This window comes from Mobula hypostoma, chromosome 6 (genome assembly GCF_963921235.1).
Source record: "Mobula hypostoma chromosome 6, sMobHyp1.1, whole genome shotgun sequence".
Lineage (NCBI taxonomy): Eukaryota > Metazoa > Chordata > Chondrichthyes > Myliobatiformes > Myliobatidae > Mobula > Mobula hypostoma.
Window position 1 is genome coordinate 73,886,883 of NC_086102.1, and position 20,346 is coordinate 73,907,228.

Below are 20,346 nucleotides of genomic sequence, written 5' to 3' on the forward strand. Positions count from 1 at the left end.
CAGGGTCTTGTGATCTGAGATGGTGCAATTTCCAAACCAGGCAGTGATGCAGCTGCTCAGGATGCTCTCAATGCAACCTCTGTAGAATGTGGTGAGGATGGGGGGTGGGAGATGGACTTTTCTCAGCCTTCGTAGAAAGTAGAGACGCTGCTGTGCCTTCTTTGCTATGGAGCTGGTGTTGAGGGACCAGCATATAGACATTAAGAAAGACGATGTGCTGAAAAGCTTTAAGTTAGATAAATGGCTGGATCCAGACAAGATAAACACCCGGCTACTGTGGGAAGCAAGGGAGGAGATTGCTGAGCCTCTGACAATGATCTTTACATCATCAATAAGATGGGAGAAGTACCAGAGGATTGGAGGGTTGCAAATGTTGTTCCTTTGTTCAAGAAAGGGAATAGAGATAATCCAGGAAATTATAGATCAGTAAGTCTTACTTCAGTTGGAGGAGATCCTGAGAGGCAGAATTTATGAGCATTTAGAGAGACATAATCTGATTAGGGGTAATGAACATGACTTTGTCAAGGGCAGGTTGTGCCTTACAAGCTTGATTGAATTCTTTGAGGACGTAACAAAACACATTGATGAAGGTAGAGCTGAAGATGTAGAGTATATGATTTCAGTAAGGCATTTGATAAGGTTCCCCATACGAGGCTCAATCAGAAAGTAAGATGGCATGAGATCCAAGGAGAACTTGCTTTGTGGATCCAGAATTGGCTTGCCCAGAGGAGACAAAGTGTGGTTGTAGATGATTCGTATTCTGCTTGGAGGTTGGTGGCCAGTGGTGTTCTGGGACCCCTTCTCTTTGTGATTTTTATAAGTGACCTCGATGAAGAAGTAGAAGGGTGGGTTAGCAAGTTAGCTGATGACACAAAAGTTGGGAGTGTTGAGGGTTGTCAGAGGTTACAGCGCAACATCGATTGGATGCAGAACTGGGCTGAGAAGTGGCAGATGGAGTTCAACCCAGATAAGTGTGAAGTGGTTCATTTTGGCAGGCCAATTTTGAAGACAGAATGTCATATTAATGGTAAGACTATTTTCAGTGTGGAGGATCAGCGAGATCTTAGAGTCCATGTCCATAGGACACTCAAAACAGCAGCGCAGGTTGACAGTGTTAAGGTGCGATGGCCTTCATCAACCGTGGGATTGAATTCAAGAGCTGTGAGGTAATGTTACAGCTATATAAGACCTTAGTTAGACCCCGCTTGGAGTACTGTGTCAATTTCTGGTCATTTCGTTACAGGAAGGATAGAGAGAGTGCAGAGGAGATTAACACCCTAAAGGGTGGTGAATTTGTGGAATTTGTTGTCACATGCAGCTGTGGAGGCCAGGTTGTTGGGTGTATTTAAGGCAGAGATTGATAGGTTCTTGATTGAACGTGGCATTAAAGGTTATGGGGAGAAGGCCAGGAACTGGGGTTGAGGAGGAGATTAAAAAAAGGATCAGCCATGATTGAATGGCAGAGCAGACTTGATGGGCCAGATGGCCTAATTTGGTCCTATGTCTTATGGTCTTATGGTCTTCACGGATGCTGCCTGGATTGGAGAGCATGTCTTATGAAAATAGGTTGAGTAAGCTTGGCCTCCTCTCCTTGGGGCAACAGAGGATGAGAGGAGACCTGATAGAGGTGTATAAGATGATGAGGGGCATTAATTGTTTGGATAGCCAGAGGCTTCTTCCCAGGGCTGAAATGGCTAACACAAGGGAGCATAGTTTTAAGGTGCTTGGATGTAGGTAGAAGGGGGATGTCAAAAGTAAGTCTTTCACACAGAGGGTGGTGGGTGTGTGGAATGCTCTGCCAGCGATGGTGGTAGAGGTAGATACATAGGGTCTTTTAAGAGACTCTTCGATTGGTATGTGTAGTTTAGAAAAATAGGGGACTATGTAGTAGGGTAATTGTAGGCAGTTTCTAGAGGAGGTTATATGGTCTGCACAACATCGTGGGCTGAAGAGCCTGTAATATGCTGTAGATGTCTATGTGTCCATGTGCCATGTATCTCCAGCCATTGGCGGGTGTGGGCCAGTGGCGGGAGTAGAAGCGACAGGCTTTGGCTCAAACTGGGCTTCAGCTCAGAAGGTGTGTCAGCTCTGTGTAAAGCATCTGTTAAGGTTTCCGTTTTATCTTTTTTTCCTCTGTTACTGTACTAATTTAGAGACTGTGGTGTGTTCTTTGTGCCCGATGTTGGAGAACTGGGAGACCCAGAGTCTCCCGGGGAACTACACCTGCGTGAAGTGCATCCAGCTGCAGAACCTTGAAGACCGTGTTGGGGATCTGAAGCAGCAACTGGATGACCTTTGACTTGTACAGGAGAGTGGGGAGATAATCCATCAGATCTACAGGGAAGTAGTCAGGAGGTGAGTAGCTGGGTGACTGTCAGGAGAAATGGAAATAGGCAGTTAGAGCAGAGCACTCCTGTGGCCATTCCCCTCAAAAACAAGTGTACCACTTTGGACACTTTTGTGGGGGATGAACTCCCAGGAGGATGTCACGGCAACTGGGTTACAGGCACCGAGCATGGGCCGTGGTGCAGAAGAGAAAGAGAGAGAAGAAAGGAGCAGTAGTGACTGGGGACTCGATAGTGAGGGAACAGACAGGAGATTCTGTGGTTGTGAACGGGACACCTGAATGATGTGTTGCCTCGCAGGTGCCAGAGTCAGGGATGCCTCAGATGGCGTCCACAGCATTTTGGAGAGGGAGGGAGAGCAGCCAGATGTCTTAGTACATATTGCTAACAACGATATAGGAGGGAAAAGCAATGAGGTCCTGAAAGAGAATTTAGAGAGTGAGGTAGAAAGCTGAGAAGCAGAACATCCCGGGTAGTAATTTCTAGATTGATACCTGTGCCACACGCCAGCGAGGGTAGAAACAGGATGATTTGGCAGATAAATGTGTGGCTGAGAATCTGGTGCACGGGGCAGGGCTTCAGGTTCTTGGATAATTGGGATCTCTTCTCGGGGAGGTATGACCCGTTCAAATATGATGGGTTGCATCTGAACCCGAGGGGGACCAATATTCTTGTGGGCAGGTTTGTTATAGCTGTTGGGGAGGGTTTAAACTAATTTGGCGGGGGAGGTGGGGGAACCGGAATGATGGGACTCAGGATAGGACGGATGGTAAAAAAGTAAAGATAGCGTGCAGTCAGACTGTCAGGAAGGGCAGGCAGGTGATGGGACTTAGATGCAGCCAACAGACTGAGTATCAAAACATTGGGGGTGCAGAATCAGAAAGGATAGCAAATACGGTACACAAGGCATTGTATATAAATGCACCTAGTATAAGAAATAAAGTGGATGATCTTGTTGCACTATTACAGATTGCCAGGTATGATGTTGTGGCCATCACTGAGTCATGGCTGAAGGATGGTTACAGTTGAGAGCTGAATGTCCAAGGTTACACATTATATTGGAGGGATAGGAAGGTAGGCAGAGGGGGTGGTGTGGCTCTGCTGGTAAAGAATGGCATCAAATCAGTAGAAAGATGTGACATAGGATTGGAAGATGTTGAATCCTTGTGGGTTGAGTTAAGAAACTGCAAGAGTAAAAGGATGTTGATGGCAGTTATATACAGGCCTCACAACAGTGGCTGGGAGGTGAACCACAGGTTACAACAGGAAATCGAAAAGGCGAGTCAAAAGGGCAATGTTATGGTAATCATGGGAGATTTTAACATGCAGGTTGACTGGGAAAATCAGGTTGGTAATGGATTTCAAGAGAGTGAGTTTGCTGAATGCCTACAAGATAGCTTTTTAGACCAGTTTGTCATTGAGCCTACTAAGGGATCTGCTATACTGGATTGGATATTATGTAATGAACTGGAGGCGATTAGGGAGCTTAAGGTAAAAGAACCCTTAGCAGCTAGTGATCACAATATGATTGTGTTCAACTTGAAATCTGATAGGGAGAAAGTAAAGTTTGATGTAGTAATATTTCAGTGGAATAAGGGAAATTATAGTGGTATGAGAGAGGAGATGGCCAAAGTAAATTGGAAGGAGCTGCTGGCAGGGAAGTCATCACAGCAGCAAAGGTGTGCATTTCTGGGAAAAATGAGGAAGGTGCAGGACATATGTATTCCAAAAATGAAGAAATACTCAAATGGTAAAATAGTGCAGCCGTGGCTGACAAGGGAAGTCAAAGCTGTTGTAAAAACAAAAGAAAGGGCATACAACAAAGCAAAAATTAGTGGGAAGGTAGAAGATAGAAGATTGGGAAGTTTTTAAAAACCAACTAAAAAATGATGAAAAGATGAAATATAAACGCAAGCCAGCAAATAAAATCAAAGTGGATAGTAAAAGTTTTTTCAAGTATGTTACAAATAAAAGGGAAATGAGAGTGGATATAGGACCGTTAGAAAATGAGGCAGGAGAAATCGTAACGGAAGACAAGGAGATGGCAGATGAAGCAAATGATTATTTTTCATCAGTCTTCACTGTGGAAGACACTAGCAGTATGCCTGATATTGTGGTAAGTGAAGGAAGAGAAGTGGGTGTAGTTACTATTACAAGAGAGAAGTTGCTCAAAAAGCTGAAAGACCTAAACACAGTTAAGACACACAAACCAGATGAATTACACCCTAGGGTTCTGAAAGATGTAGCAGAAGAGATTGTGGTGGCATTAGAAATTATCTTTAAAAATCATTGGACTCTGGCATGGTGTCAGCGGATTGGAAAATTGCAAATGTCCCTCCACTCTTTAAGAATGGAGGAAGGCAGCAGGAAGGAAATTATAGACCTGTTAGCCTGACCTCAGTGGTTGGGAAGATGTTAGAGTCGATTGTTAGGGATGAGGTGATGGAGTACTTGGTGACATGGGACAAGATAGTACAAAGTCAGTATGGTTTCCTTCAGGGAAAATCCTGCCTGAGGAGATTACAAGTAAGGTAGATAAGGGGGATGCAGTGGATGTTGTATAATTGGACTTTCAGAAGGTCTTTGACAAGGTGCCAGACATGAGGCTGCTTACCAAGTTAAGAGACCATGGCACTACAAGCAAGTTACTAACATGGTTAGAGCATTAACTGACTGGAAGAAGGCAGCAAATGGGAATAAAAGGATCCTTGTCTGGTTGGCTGCCAGTGACTAGTGGTGTTCTGCAGGGGTCCATGTTGAGACCTCTTCTTTTTATGCTGTAAATCAATGGTTTAGATGATGGAATAGATGGCTTTGTTGTCAAGTTTGCAGATGACTCGAGGATTGGTGGAGGGGCAGGTGGTGTTGAAGAAACAGGTAGGATGCAGAAGGACTTAGACAGATTAGGAGAATGGGCAAAAGAGTAGCAAATGAAATACAAAGTTGGAAAATACATGGTCATGCAATTTGGTAGTAGAAATAAATGTGCGGACTATTTTCTAAATGCGGAGAAAATCCAGGAATCTGAGATGCAGAGAGACACTTGGGACTCCTTGTGCAGAACACCCTGAAGGTTAACTTGCAGGTTGAATCGGTGACGAAAAAGGCAAATGTCATGTTAGCATTCATTTCAAGAGGTCTAGAATACAAGAGCAAGAAGGTGACGCTAAGACTTTATAAGGCACCGGTGAGGCCTCACCTTGAGTATTCTGAACAATTTTGGGCCCCTCATCTTAGAAAAGATGTCCTGGCATTGGAGAAGGTCCAGAGGAGGTTCACAAAGGATGATTCCAAGAATGAAAGGGTTATCATACGATGAACATTTGATGGCTCTGGGTCTGTACTTGCTGGAATTCAGAAGGATGAGGGGAGATCTCATTGAAACCTTTTGAATGTTGATAGGCCAAGACAGAGTAGGTAGAAAGGATGTTGCCCATGGTGGGGGAGTCTAGGACAAGAGGGCACAGCCTTAGGATAGAGGGGCACCCTTTCAAAACAGAGATGTGGAGAAATTTCTTTAACCAAACAGTGCTGAATTTGTGAAGTTTGTTGCCACATGCAGCTGTGGAGACCAGGTCATTGGGTGTATTTAAGGCAGAGATTGATAGATTTTTGATTCAACATGGCATCAAAGGTTACGGGGAGAAGGCCGGAAACTGGGTTTGAAGAGGAGAAAAAGAAAAGCATCAACTATGATTGAATAGCGGAGCAAATTCGATGGGCTAGATGGTCTAATTCTGCTCCGATGTCTTATGGTCTCATGGAATGAGGTGAAATCTCATTGAAACCTATTGAATATTGAAAAGTCTGGATAAAGTGGATGTGGAGATGATGTTTTCTGTAATGGGAAGTCTAGCAGCAGAGGGCACAGCCTCAGATTTGAGAGAAGTCCCTTTAGAATAGGGAGGAGAAAAAAATTCTTTAGCCAGAAGGTAGCAAAGCTATGGAATTCATTGCCACAGATAGCTATACAAAGCAAGTCATTAAGTATATTTAAAGCAGACGTTGATCGGGTCTTGATTAATCAGGGCATCAAAGGTTATGGGGGGAAGGCAAGGGAATGGGGTTGAGAGGAATAATAAACCAGCTATGATGGAATGGCCTAGTTCTCCTCCCATGTCTTATGCTCTTATATTTATTTAAAATTGTTTACTGCTCCACTGGAATTGCTAATTTTTTTTAGTTTTCTTTTAATGTCAGAACTACAGGAAAGCTCAAATAATCCAGTTGTTCAAACACCTTTCTGGGCATCTCGTTCACTGGTTAGTCCAAAAGTGTGAGGCGAGAGCCTAGAGTGTACATGATGCTTGGCCAGAGTAGAGAATTCTCGAGTGCATGCAGAGCAGAGGTCTGACAGGGATGGGAGTGCAGCCTGGAGTTGGGAACTGGAACACCAAGGACTGGACTGTGGTTTGTGGTTAGCCTGGATTCGCGAGTGTGTGTATATTTCCCATTCCCCTTACACTCATTGGGTTGACTAAAGTAGAACAAGCTGCTGGACTGTATGGTAAAGGCTGGTACAGTTACAACATTTTGTCAGATTCAGTGGTAGCAAAGGAGAAAAATATTTAGTACATATAAAATGCAAAATATAATTACAGAAAAATTATGAAGGCAGAGAGCAGGGCATAATTTGCATACAAAATAAATGCTATGCAACTGCCTTCATAAAGCAAGGTAAAGTCAGCATCACAGCTGAGGCTGCGTGGGGGTGAAGGCACGGCAAACTATATTAAAAACAGGCTGACGGAAGATGCTGGATGAATTGATGTCACTCAAAGTCACCAGATCATGAAGAAATGGATGTTAGCTTACTCAGTGAGGCTGAGGCGTAGAAAATGAAAGTTTCAATTACAATTTTTTCAATCCTCTTTGGATCTAAGGGTGGTCCTTGGGGACTGGAGAACTGTAAATGTCACACAGCAGTTCCTAAAAAAAAAGGAAAGGGATAAATCTGTTACCCACAGCCGTGCAGTCTCACTTCAGTGATAAGAATACTGATGGAGGCCAGTGAGAGGAGCAGAATGAATGCTTACATGGAGACCAGGTGAGAAGGGGCAGTCAGCATACACTTTTTAAACGCAAATTGTTTCTGACTATCCTAACCGTGTTCTTCATTAAAGTAACGGAGATGGTTGATAGGTGTGGTAATAAATGCTACATGCTTATATGTATATAATAAAGTACTATAATAAAGACATAGAAACATAGAAAATAGGTGCAGGAGTAGGCCATTCGGCCCTTCGAGCCTGCACCGCCATTCAGTATGATCATGGCTGATCATCCAACTCAGAACCCTGTACCTGCCTTCCCTCCATACCCCCCGATCCCTTTAGCCACAAGGGCCATATCTAACATCCCCTTAAATATAGCCAATGAACTGGCTTCAACGGTCTCCTGTGGCAGAGAATTCCACAGATTCACCACTCTCTGTGTGAAGAAGTTTTTCCTAATCTCGGTCCTTTGGAACATTTGGAACATAGTCATATGGCATTAACAAGATGGAAGCAACTTGGGAATTAAACTGGCGGAGAAAGAAAGGGAGAAGACAGTGATGTATCTGTGTGTTGTATGACTGCAGAGAAGCACACCATATCAACCCTCTTCCCCACCCCACCCAATCAGTGCTAAACCTTTTACAGATCTTTAGTTTGGATTCATTCAATATGTTCCATTCTATTTTGGGCACTGCATCTTAAAAATGAACATATTGAGAGCCAAATGTAAATAAGAGGAAGTTAACCAGGTTCTATATTGAGAATGAGGGAATTGAGTTACGTGGAAATATTGGGGAGGCAGGATATGAACCTTGAAAGCCCTGTAGAAAATTCAGAGCTGGGAGGAATTTGGATGAAGCAGATCAGGAGAAACTATTTTCACTCGTGTGTGGATGGGTAACCAGAGGACGTTAGTTCAAAATGTTTGCCAAAAACACTCAGATAAGAGCGCTTAGAGAGTGTTGTTGAAATCTGAAGCACATGTCCTGAAATGATAATGCATAGAGTGTTTGAAAGGAGAATTGGACATGTCATTGAAGTGCATTAATTATCAGGATCAAGGGAAAAAAAAGATGAATGTGTGGAAGTAAATTAGATATCTCTTTTGCTTGTCAAGAGACCAGTGTATGAAAATGAGACTACTCTTTTGCAGACCTGAGATAGGCAAGATGGTTGAACAGCTTTCTGAGTCATAAGCTTCTACAATGATAGATTGATTACAAGAGGGCACTTATGCCACCATTTACTTCAAGGTGAGGAGGTAGGTAGGAAACCATGAGACACAAAGCTTGAACAGCTATCGGAACCTTGCACTTCTCATTAATTAAGAAGAATGTCGATAAGCATCAGTATTTCAGTCAATATAATTCAATTCAAATGACAGTTAATTGGAGCCCCTGAAATTACAACAATTGAAAGCTAGGTGATGCTGGAGTGACTTAACAGTTGGAGAATATTTTTCATTCCTTTTATGTCTGCAGCAGCACTTCAATCTTCCAAGCAGAATTAGAAGAGTGAGAAAGTATGCATGAACCTTGTAGTTGTTAATCGGGAGAAATTATCTACCCAGCCGCTGGCAATCATCACCCACAGTCCCAGGCTTAACTAGTTCAGAGCCAAACTTATCCTGAGCGGTGACGGTATTTTCTAAGGCATGATTGGGTTACATTGGCAGGCTAATGAAAGTCTCACCCTGGAAACGACAGAGAAAGATATGTAGCAATGTCATCACTTTGGAATGCTCCCGGGCATCCCTGATGTAGAAAAGAAATCAACAATTTAAAATAAATATCTAAACAATTATGAAGAGGGTCAAAGGCACATCTAACTGAAAACATTACTGCAAGTAAAAAAAAAAGGTGAAAATGTGACTTCATATCTGTGAAATATTCATTTCTGTGAATGGACATGAGGGTCCCATCATCTGGTCCTCCATGGCAAATGCAGATAAACTGGAGTATGCCCCTGCTTCATCACTGGATTCCATCCAAAGTCCTACAGGAAGGAGCACTGACAGATTTGCTGTCAAGAATCTGTCAGCAAGTTGAAGACTTCCTTGTTTGCCTACACATGTTCCCAACTCCTGCACTTACCTGTACTGAGCTGGGTGAACACCAGCTGCCTGCCTGTATCTATCAGTGTGATCCAGCCGAGTGGGGTATTCAGTCCATAGAAGTGTCAGATCTCATTATAAATTTTACATTTGGAGGTAAAAGGAACCAATATTGATACAAAAGATGAGCGCTAGGAGTATCAATCTGCTTTTGCTTCCCAATTAATTAATTTGAGAATATTAAATTTGAATTTTAAATTCTTGCATCATTGTGTAAAGTGCTGCGTTGTGCATTTTAGTTTGCATCCCTTATTCAAAAGGAGACCATTTTTAAAACTGAAATCTCATTCATCTGTAAGTAGAATAGAATTCAGCCATATTTATGCAAATCAACAGTCATAACAACACTTTTCTGACTTACTAGTCATTAACTTAATGAGTTTCTGCTCATGCAGTGCAAGTGGCTGCAGAATGGTCTGGAACAGCCCTGTTTGTTAGACTATTCTTCGATACCATCAGTCTGACTTTGCTCAAGGGATGGGTCTAAAAGGCAGTAACAGGCTGTTCTCTCATACTTTCCACCACAATGAGCATTGGTTTATATTGGCCTTCAGTAATATAATACACTAAAATAAAACTATGTCCATGATAACAAGAAGCATCTGCCTGATCTGGTTTTACCATGGACCTTGCAAATAGGAAATAATCTTCCTTCCAGATAAGTAGGTATAAGGAAGCAATAGTTTCTACTGGTACACCCATGTATAGCAATCATCCACTTTTTTGCTCCTGTACCTGTGGTCAGAATACTATCCCACCACAGCACCTTCAGATTGAGGGAACTCCAAACAAAGGTGGAGTCATACTTGCTTGGGCCTTTCGCTTCTAAGTGGAGCATTGGACATCGATGACCTCCATTCTCCATCATCTTCTGAAGTTGATGGTACAGTTGGAGTTCATCTACACTTCTGCAATCCATTAAATCTGCTATACAAGGGACTGGCATACGCAGATTGACCAGAGCCCTAGTGGCTAGTCTTTCCCATTTTCAGCTCTCATGAAGGGAATGTAGGGTTGGACTTTGAGAGGCAAAGGCAGAGTCATAGCCAGAAAAAGGATTTCAGGAGAAAAGTCTGGTTGTAAATGTCTTAACCATGAGGCCCAGAGTAACAGGTGCTGTGGATGATGTTCAATGCTGAAATTATTCTTCTCAAGTCTTACTGTAAGTGGATGGATGTCCTCCTGTTGAGGGAGTCAGTGGCTCATATCAAGAACCCCATCTCCTTCATTTCAGCTGTATCATTGACCACTGGGACTACTCCATCATATCATATCAATTGAGAGATGGGAGTCAAACTGGTAGTTGTGCTGTTGCCACTTTTAGGCAAAGGCTATATCCTTTCAAACACAGTTCTGAAAGACTGACTTCTCTGATGATAGATAATTAACATGGAAACTCTTGGTGACAGATCTTTGTGCGGTAGGAGTGAACTCATGTCTACCACTACTCCAAATAAAGAGGACACGTTTTAGAAGCATTATCATGGATCCTATGTCAAACAACCATGAGGAAAACAGGAGTCCTGATAAAGGGTCTTGGTCTGAAATGTCAACTGTTTATTCATCCTACAGATGCTGCCTGACCTGCGTTCCTCCAGCATTTTGTGTGTGTTGCTTTGGATTTTCAGTATCTGCAAGATCTCCTGTATTTAGAAATATTATATATATATATATATATATATATTTATTTATTTATTTATAATTTTTAGTGCCAAATCTATTTTTATTTAATTATTTGCCAAAAATATAATTGCTGTGATATTTTGGGTAAACTATAAATGGCCCATTCTGGTGATCTGCTCCTGCTCATTGGAAGTAAAAGTAACTATCAGTTGTTACTTAATTAGCTGAGTAATCTTCCACGTTTTTGGAATACGTGCCAGTGTTGTAATTATACTAGAACAGCTTGACTAGAGGCTTAGCTGCTTCTAAAGCACAGTTTTTCTGTAATAGTAGATGGAATGTTGTCCTGTCATACACGTGTGTGATGCTTTCAACTGTTTATTTTTGGACATTATGTATAATGAATTGAGCTACCCTGTGAAATGTACTCATTGCTACAATCAGGGACGAAGTACAGAAACCTGAAGGCACACATTCAATGATTCTTCCCCTCCGCCATCGGATTTCTGTACGGATACTGAACCCATGAACACTACCTCATGACTGTTCTTCATTTTAATTTTCTCACTTGTGTAGTGCAAAATAACAGAAATAAAAAAGTAGTGGGATAATGTTCATAGGTTCAATGTCCATTTAGGAATCGGATGGCAGAGGGGAAGACGCTGTTCCTGAATCACTGAGTGTGTGCCTCTAGGAGGAGGGAAGGTGTGTGTACCTCCTTCCCGATGGTAACAGTGTGAAGGGAACATGTCCTGGGCACATCTTGATGATGGAGGTTAAAGTCCTCTACCCCATATACATTCTGTGCCTCTGCTACTTTCATTCCTTCTTCAGTAATGTTTGATTCTTTCAATTTAGGCCCCAATACCCCAATATCTGTGGGTATTGCACTTTACTCAAGCTGATGACAAGTGATCTGTCCAAATTTATTCTTTCTCATATTTGACCACAGCCATGATACAATGAGTGGCTTGCTGATCCAATTTAGGGTCAATGACACAAAATAATAGATTGGGACAATATGTAAGGATGGCCATTTTCGTGCTGAGAAGGGCACTGGTGAACCAGATAGGTTTTAATAAAAATGTAGTTGTTTTTATTGTCATAATTATTATAAATATTTATTGTTCTTCTTCCAAGTTACAGATTGTTAACTGAATTTAAACTCTACTGTAGGATTTGAATTTGGTTCTCTGTATTGCTAGTCTAGGCCTCTGATTACCAGTTTGGCAACTTAACGGCTGTGCCACCACCTCACCTGGTACATATGTACAGTATATGTTCTACTCAGGCCACAGGCAAGTCCATTCTTACTATTTGTGTTGATATTATATTCAGAAACCATCCTTGAGATATTTCTTCATCTTAATGGAAGGCAAGGATTTACATTGAACCATACAGAATCAAGCCATGCTGTCTAAATCACTGTGTTTACACCAAGCTTCAAGCACCAGTTTACACATTCCCATCTTCTGATGATCTTTGTGTCATTAGTAGGGACAGGAAAAGTACCGGAGGGTTGCAAATGTTGTTCCCTTCTTCAAGAAAGGGAGTAGAGATAACCCAGAAAATTATGGACCAGTGAGTCTGACTTCAGTGGTGGGCAAGTTGTTGGAGAAGATCCTGAGGGGCAGGATTTATGAGCATTTGGAGAGACATAATCTGATTAGGGATAGTCAGCAAGGGTATGTCATGTCTTATGAGCCTGATTGAATTCTTTGAGGAAATAACAAGACACATTGATAAAGGTAGAGCAGTGGATATAGTGTATATGGATTGCAGTAAGGCATTTGGTTAGGTTCCCCATGCAAAGCTCCTTCAGAAAGTAAGGAGGCATGGGATCCAAGGAGACCTTGCTTTGTGAATCCAGAATTGGCTTGCCTACCGAAGGGAAAGGGTGGCTGTAGATGGTTTGTATTCTGCATGGAGGTTGGTGACTAGTGGTGTTCCACAGGGATCGGTTCTGGGACCCCACCTCTCAGCGATTTTTATAAATGACCTGGATGAAAAAGTAGAAGGGGTAGGCTGGTAAGTTTACCGATGACACAAAGTTTGGGGATGTCATGGATAGTCTGGAGGGTTGTTAGAGGTTACAGCGGGACATCAGTAGGATGCAGAACTGGGCTGAGAATTGGCAGATGGAGTTCGACCCAGATAAGTGTGAAGTGGTTCATTTTGGTAGGTCCAATTTGAAGACAGCATATAATATTAATGGTAACACCCTTGGCAGTACGGAGGATCTGAGAGATCTTGGGATCCGTGTCCATAGGACACTCAAAGCTGCTGCACAGGTTGACAGTGTTGTTAAGAAGGTGTATGGTGTGTTGGCCTTCATCAACCATGGGACTGAGTTCAAGAGCCATGAGGTAATGTTACAGCTATATAAGACCTTCGTCAGACCCCACTTGGAATACTGTGTTCAGATCTGCTCACCTCACTACAGGAAGGATGTGGATACTATAGAGAGGGTGCAGAGGATAGTTACAAGTATGTTGCCTGGATTGGAGGGCGTATCTTATGAGAATAGATTGACAAAACTTGGCTTTTCCTCCTTCGAGTGACAGAAGATGAGAGGTGACCTGATAAGATGATGAGGGGCATTGATCGTGTGGATAGCCAGAGGCTTTTTCCCAGGGCTGAAATGGCTAACACAAGGGGGCATAGTTTTAAGGTGCTTGGAAAAAAGTACCGAGGGGATGTCAGGGGTAAGTTTTTCACACAGAGAGTGGTGAGTGCGTGGAATACACTGCCAGCAGCGGCGGTGGTGGAAGTGGATAGAGTAGGGTCTTTTAAGAGATTCGTAGATAGGTACATGGTGATTAGAAAAATAGAGAGCTATGTGCTAGGGAAATTCTAGGCAGTTTCTAGAGTAGGTTGCATGGTCAGCACAACATTGTGGGCCGAAGGGCCTGTAATGTGCTGTAGATTTCTACGTTCTATGTTCTGTCTTTTCATCACTGCCACTACCATTACCTGACTGCATGAGGAATATTTTACAGCAGCCAATTAGCCTACCAAGAATTACATCTTTATGATATGAGAAGTAACCAGGGTGCCCAGAGGAGACCTACTGGGAGAACATTCACACTCCATTCAAATTGCACCCAGCATCAGAAATGAACCAAGGATATGAGGCAGCAAAGCCAACCTATCTCGATGAAATAATGAAGTTAGTGAATGACTTTTCTTTTCTTTGAAGTATCTTCATATAATTTCTCCTCCGCAAAGGTGTTGCATCAGTGCTGTTTTCTTTTTGTGTAAATTAAATCAAATTAAATGACCTTCAATCAGACAAAGATATGTCTGCATGCACTGCTTAGATGCATCAGGACCTTCTTTAATCATTCTTAATTAATTGCACACAGAAAACTTGCCAAGAAATGTTGATCTATGATCAATTGTGTCATTGTGCTAGAGGAAGCCTCTCTTGTACAGTACAAGCTGAGAACAGAGTGATGGATCAATTGTGGAATTAGGTCACTTTGAACAAGCATTATCCATCTGCATTTGTCATGTTTAAAAGATTTGAGTCAAATATTTAATTCATAATGACGTTCCTCTGTGTTTATGCAGTAGAGCAATTCTGACATCTTTGCACCAAATGAGGATGGATAATGCAATAATTTCTGCTTGTACAGGATGAAACATTGATACTTTGAAAATATGCACACTCTGTCACTGTTTCAAAGATCCACTTTATACCTGGAGTTCGAAAATTCTATCTGAAATCCATACACAAATTTGCTTGGAGAGGGGATATTTCTCATGTGTGAAAGGTGGCATAGCATTAAGCTCATGTGCATATAACTAAATACCTACCTAAAGCTCATCATCCATGTTCTCATTTGAAAAAAAATCCTTTGTGCAAGAGTTAAGAAGCCTTTCATTAACAGAATATAACTTCATAAATCCATACTTATGTATTTAACTCCAAGTTGTTTACAAGCAAGTAGTGTTGCATTGAGTTACTTCAGTTGTGTCATCCTATGGCAGAGTTAGTTCCTTCATCATTGTGTGTGACCGGATCTCAGAAATCAGTCTTGAGGCCAAAAAGACTTTTTTTTAAAAAAACTATTCTTTGATAAGTTGGAGACATCATTGGAAAGAGCGAAAACTCGAGTTGATTTTGAAGACTTTGGAAAGCCTTTTCTATAAGCTATTATTTTAATTAATCGGCTACTTTTTCACAGATTTGCCTCTATAACTGGTAATATTGCTTGGTTCTGGATTCAAATTTCCAGAAAGACAAAAATTGAATAAAAATATTCAGTTCCTGATAAAGGGTCTTGGCCTGAATCTTTGACAGTTTGATCATTTGCACGGATGCTGTCTGATCTGCTGAGTTCCTCCAGTATTTTGTGTGTGTTGCTCTGCCAAGACTCTTGTGTTTAAAAATGTTCATCATGTTTGAAGTGTAAAGAAACAAAGAAACAGCAATATGCTCCTGAGTTAGAACACAGTTTAATAATTCTGTTGCTTTATCAATCTATTGCTGCTATTTAATTGCAGCCAAGTGTGTTTAAAATTTTTGATGCCAGATCATTTTCAGGGAGCAATATGTCCTTATCACCTGCTGTGTCATTACTGATTACTTTTAGCCTGACCCTTCCAATGGTAAGGATAATCTATGAAAACATGCTCTGTATTCTGAATACACCACAGGAAATTGACTATTCTCTACGCAGGAAGGCTGATAAAGGGTCAAAGCTGGTAAGCATCAAATAATATTCAATCACACATGGAACACAGACTTTTATTGAAAAAATGTTTTCCTATGACATTTAATCGGTAGTGGTGCCTCCGGTGACAATTCCAGATATAGGAGATAAAACTTTAAAAGATCATTAAGCTAGGATGACGGAATATTTTTGCTTACTTTACATTTATTTTTCTCCTATGTTTGCTCAGTTTAATTATTGTTTAATTCTGATCACCTGTCTCTGTTGTGTCAATTGTCATTTCCTGTTACAGTTGCCTCGGCTGCTGTGGTTGAATAACTACTAAAACGAATGAACAAGTGGAACTTCATGGTGGCCAAACATTTTAACTCTGTTCCCCTTCCAATATGTTGGTCCATGGCTTCCTCTTGTGCCAAGATGAGGCCACCCTCAGGGTGGAGGAACAACACCTTGTATTCTATCTGATGGCACAAATATTGATATCTCCCTCCCTCTGTTTCCCACTCTGGCCTTTCCCCTCTTCTCACCCACCTATTACTTCCCCCGGGTCCCCCTTTTCCTTCCCTTTCTTCCATGGTCCACTCTCCTCTCATAGCAGATTCCTCCTTCTCCAGCCCTTGACCTTTCCCACCCACCTGGCTTCACCTATCACCTTCCAGCTAACCTTCTTCACCTCCTCCCACATTTTTTTTACTCTGGCATCTTCCCCCTTGCCTTTCAGTCCCGAAGAAGGGTCTCAGCCCGAAACGTCGACATGTCCACAGATGCTGCCTGACCTGCTGAGTCCCTCCAGCATCTTGTGTGAACTGCTGTCTATGTTTTTCTTACCTGCTTTGCAACCTTATACACCTGCCTCCTCAAATGCTAGTAACTCCAACTCCTGAAGATGACAAAAACAAAGACACCATGTGGACATTATCTCCTGCCATAAAACCTGACCTTTGCATATATTATACAACAATTAACATTAAAATGTAAAGTAGGTGTTTTTTTTATTACGTAGGGCTCTTACTTGGATAACTTTGCACTTTTAGATGCACTGCAGTGTCCACAGTGAGGTGCCATTGCCTTCTCCTGAAGCCTCTCAGTGCTATGTTTAGAATCTACCAAGCTGATTGTCTGCAGCACTTGTGTTCTCTGATTTGTACTTCTGACAGATACATGTACAATCTATGTTGTAATTCACAGATCAACTGGCAGAATGCTGCTTTATGTTAACATAGATGTGGCATTGATTGGACTCCTCACACTAATTCATAATGAGGCCCCCATGGAATAATGTGTGAGTGATTGTGTTGTTTGAAGTTATTATATAAGTTCAGAACGGGTCATGGTGTGAACTTGATATAAAAAAATGAAAGAGGCATGTTTTATGAAAAGATAACGCACAAACAGCAAAAGGATTAATGAAAGCGTGGCGTTCTTCAAACAGGACGTACCTATGCTGTAAATCTATCATGTGTTGGCACTTCAATGAGGAGGGTAGCTTACTTTATGTTTTCAAAAGCGGCTGATGATACAGCTGCTCCTTTAATTAATAAATGATGAGCTGGAGTAATTAATCGTGCCATTATTCATTCCATGGCGGAGAGAGATCAATAAATAAGCCGATAGTACATTGCACTTTACAGAATCAGTTCAGTCGGAATGTTCAATTCGGGAGTGGATAACGACCAGCCTGGGGCAGAAAGAGGTTAATCAATAATTACAAACTATTTTCAGCAGACTAATGACAAAAACATCGAGTATGGGGGAGTGGACATAATTAGCAACTTTGATCCAGAATACTTGACTGCTTATTAATCAAAAAAACATTCTTAATCGTCATTTCTGAGAATAATAGAACGTTTGTAAATTGCTGTTATCTTATTTCTTCCAGTTATTGTTTCTTTTTAATATTACCTTGGGGTTGTGTTACAATTCAACGGGGATTTGGGGCAGCTTCTCGTGGTAATAAAGCTCAGATTTCCGACTAATGCATCCTACTCTCTGTAGGGGCTGGGCTGCGAGTGTGCGCTCATTCCCTTTTTTCGCAATCCAATCTCGCTCAGACAGTGGCACCGTGAAAGGTCTAGCAACGTACGGGGAGAACGACTCGCATCTGACCACGGACGGCGAGGAAGAGCTAAGGCTTCGCATTTTGGCCGGTGTACTCCCCGCCACTACAACCAGCCACACGAGGAAAGGCAGCGGCTTTAGTGAAAACGTTGGCGACTGGCTGGTCGGAAACTCTTTTTGGATGTTTCCTCGGAGCAACTCCTGAGCCGTTGTAGCACAGCTGTGTCAGCTGCTGTTCCACTGTGATGCCACGAGCAGTGAGAGGTGCCGCTCAGATACCGTGGGATGGTGCGGCTTTCGCCCAGCAGTGATTGGTACATTACTCGCCAGTGTCTTCAAAAGTCAAGCCTCTCTCCGCTTGCTGCTCAGTTCCAAACGTCCGCCCGGAGCGGCCCCGGGCACAAAATGGGCAGAGCTCTACCGAGCGGCGTTGAATTCGGTTGACAATAATCGGGTTCAGTTTCAGAACTTGAGGGAGCGCAGGTTCCGCACTGTCTTCGAAGCAGACGTTAATCAATGGCCAAGGAATTGTCGCTGAGATTCCATTGTAGTGCTGCCTTGTAAGGAAAAAGGCGGCGGAACAAAGGTAAGGCATTTCTCGCTTGTCCCCGCACGGAGAAAGGAACTGATGGTGCTAACGCTGGAATGCTGAATGCGACTTCTTTCGCATACGCTCAAAATTCCATTCAGCAGTCTGAGCTCACTGGAATTTTAGTGGGTGCTCGGAATCTGATGGTACTGCTGCCAGAAAAGTTGAAAGTAATTGTGGGTGTGTGTGTGTGTGTGTGTGTGTGTGTGTGTGTGTGTGTGTGTGTCACAGTCTGCAGCGGTGACATTTAACTCCCTTGGGTCTTTGTAAGGTATATTTGTCTGAGTGGGGAAAGGTCATTTGAAACAGAGAGTGAATTGTGTATGGGTGCTTCCATCTACTGTATACTCTTCCAGCATTTCATGCATGTGTTTACCATCGGGGAATCAGACGTCTCTCCGGGTTCGCTGCCTGTTGCTGGAACTCAGTACGGGAACTCACCGGGCGGAATCTCGGGCGCTCCGCACGCACATTTCGCTGTCCAAAGAGCTGCTCCCTGTCTGGCTGGGAGAGACAAAATGATTCCAAGTCTCCAAGTCTGAGTAGCGCAACTCGCAGAAGCAGGTCAGCTGTGAGTGCGGATGGTGATTTGGTTTCTAACTTTGCTCCATTTCCCGCCGGCAGCTGGGAAGGGGTCATCTGTAAACCCGCCCATCGCACATGGGTTCCGGGGAGTCCGGGCGATAGAGACTCGTCCGGCTGGTGACCCGCGAGACAGGCAGGAGTTGCGGAAGAACTTTTATCAGTAGAGGGAAAGGTGATGGAGAGCGTGGCTGTACAAGGTCTGGAGGGAGAGCTAATAGAGGCTTGCGACAAGGAGGGAGATTAGAGGGGTGGGGGGAGGAACTGAAGGAATGAGTGGAGAGAAGGGGAGCCGGGGTGTGCTTGAGATGTAGTGACAGGATCTGAATCTACTTGTGTGTGTAACACTTTCTCGGCATCCTGTGAAATGATTATCTTGCTCAGACAGTCATACATCGACAGATCGATTTTCTGCCCGTCAACTCTCTTCTTTCCCAGCAGTGAAAAGTTGAAGTAGTTATGCGTTTTTTTTACCCTTTTTACCTTCACTCCTGGAAAAAACCGAGATGCTTGTTACAGTTCAGTTACGCGCTCTGATGACCGACTCTCTTACTCGGAGCACACCGCCACACCGACCGGTGCTCGGAATAATTCCATTTCTCGCGCAATAACGTCTTGGGTCACCAAGATACTGAACAAAATCTCCAGGAGGCTGGCGGGACAGATTGGGGACAAAGGGAGGAGTGGAGGGGACGCGGCGAGGCTTGGGGGCGGGTGGAGTTAAAGGGAGGGGAAGGGTACGAGTTGTAAACGGGAGAGGCCAGAGAGAGGAGGGAGTGGGGTCTATAGTGGTCAAGAAATTCAAGAAGGGAGGAATAAAGAAGTGCTGGGTAGAGGGAGAAGGCACAAGGATGGGCCAGGAGAGGGGCTGGAGCCGGAGCAGACGCTGAGGTGTAGCTGGGAGAATGTTCATGGTGGAGGGGAGCTGAGGGGAGATAGGCCTGTTCTAAGGGAGGGGAGAAGCTGTTGCGGTTGTGAGGTAGAGGTGCGAGGGGTTAAAGGAGAGAGGGGAGGCCTGTCTCTGAGCATGGGAAGGAGGCCGAGGAAGAAGAAGAGTCAGAAGTAGATGGGTTCTGGATGTTCCTGTCCCAAAATGAGTGCTGAGACTGACATGGAAGTGAGTCCCTCCGAGGAAAAGGGTTCTGACTGTGATCAGGAGGAGGTGAGGGCAAGTAGGTACTCTTTACTGGGAGAGGGAGGGGGTGTCAGGAGAGGGTCTGTGGGAGGGGAAGAGGTCAGTGGAGGCATATATTGGGAGGAAGAGTGTCAGTAGGGATCGACACTGGGGGATAGGAGGGGTCCATTGGGGAGTGACATTAGGGAAATGGAGGTTCAATTACGATCAACGCCGGCGGATTGG

General features: G+C 43.2%; 1 protein-coding gene across 3 annotated transcripts in view; it reads left to right on the plus strand.

Moving 5' to 3' along the window:
- frmpd4 (FERM and PDZ domain containing 4) overlaps positions 1-20,346 on the plus strand; it is a 739,421-nt gene that overhangs the window by 197,193 nt on the left and 521,882 nt on the right. Inside the window, exon 1 of one of the 3 annotated variants that reach the window (XM_063051002.1) lies at positions 17,645-18,401. The exons of the other annotated variants lie outside the window; for them this stretch is intronic. The gene's annotated coding sequence lies outside the window, so the exon portion shown is untranslated. Of the gene's footprint in view, positions 1-17,644; positions 18,402-20,346 lie in introns of those variants that run through there. 3 annotated transcript variants of the gene reach the window in all.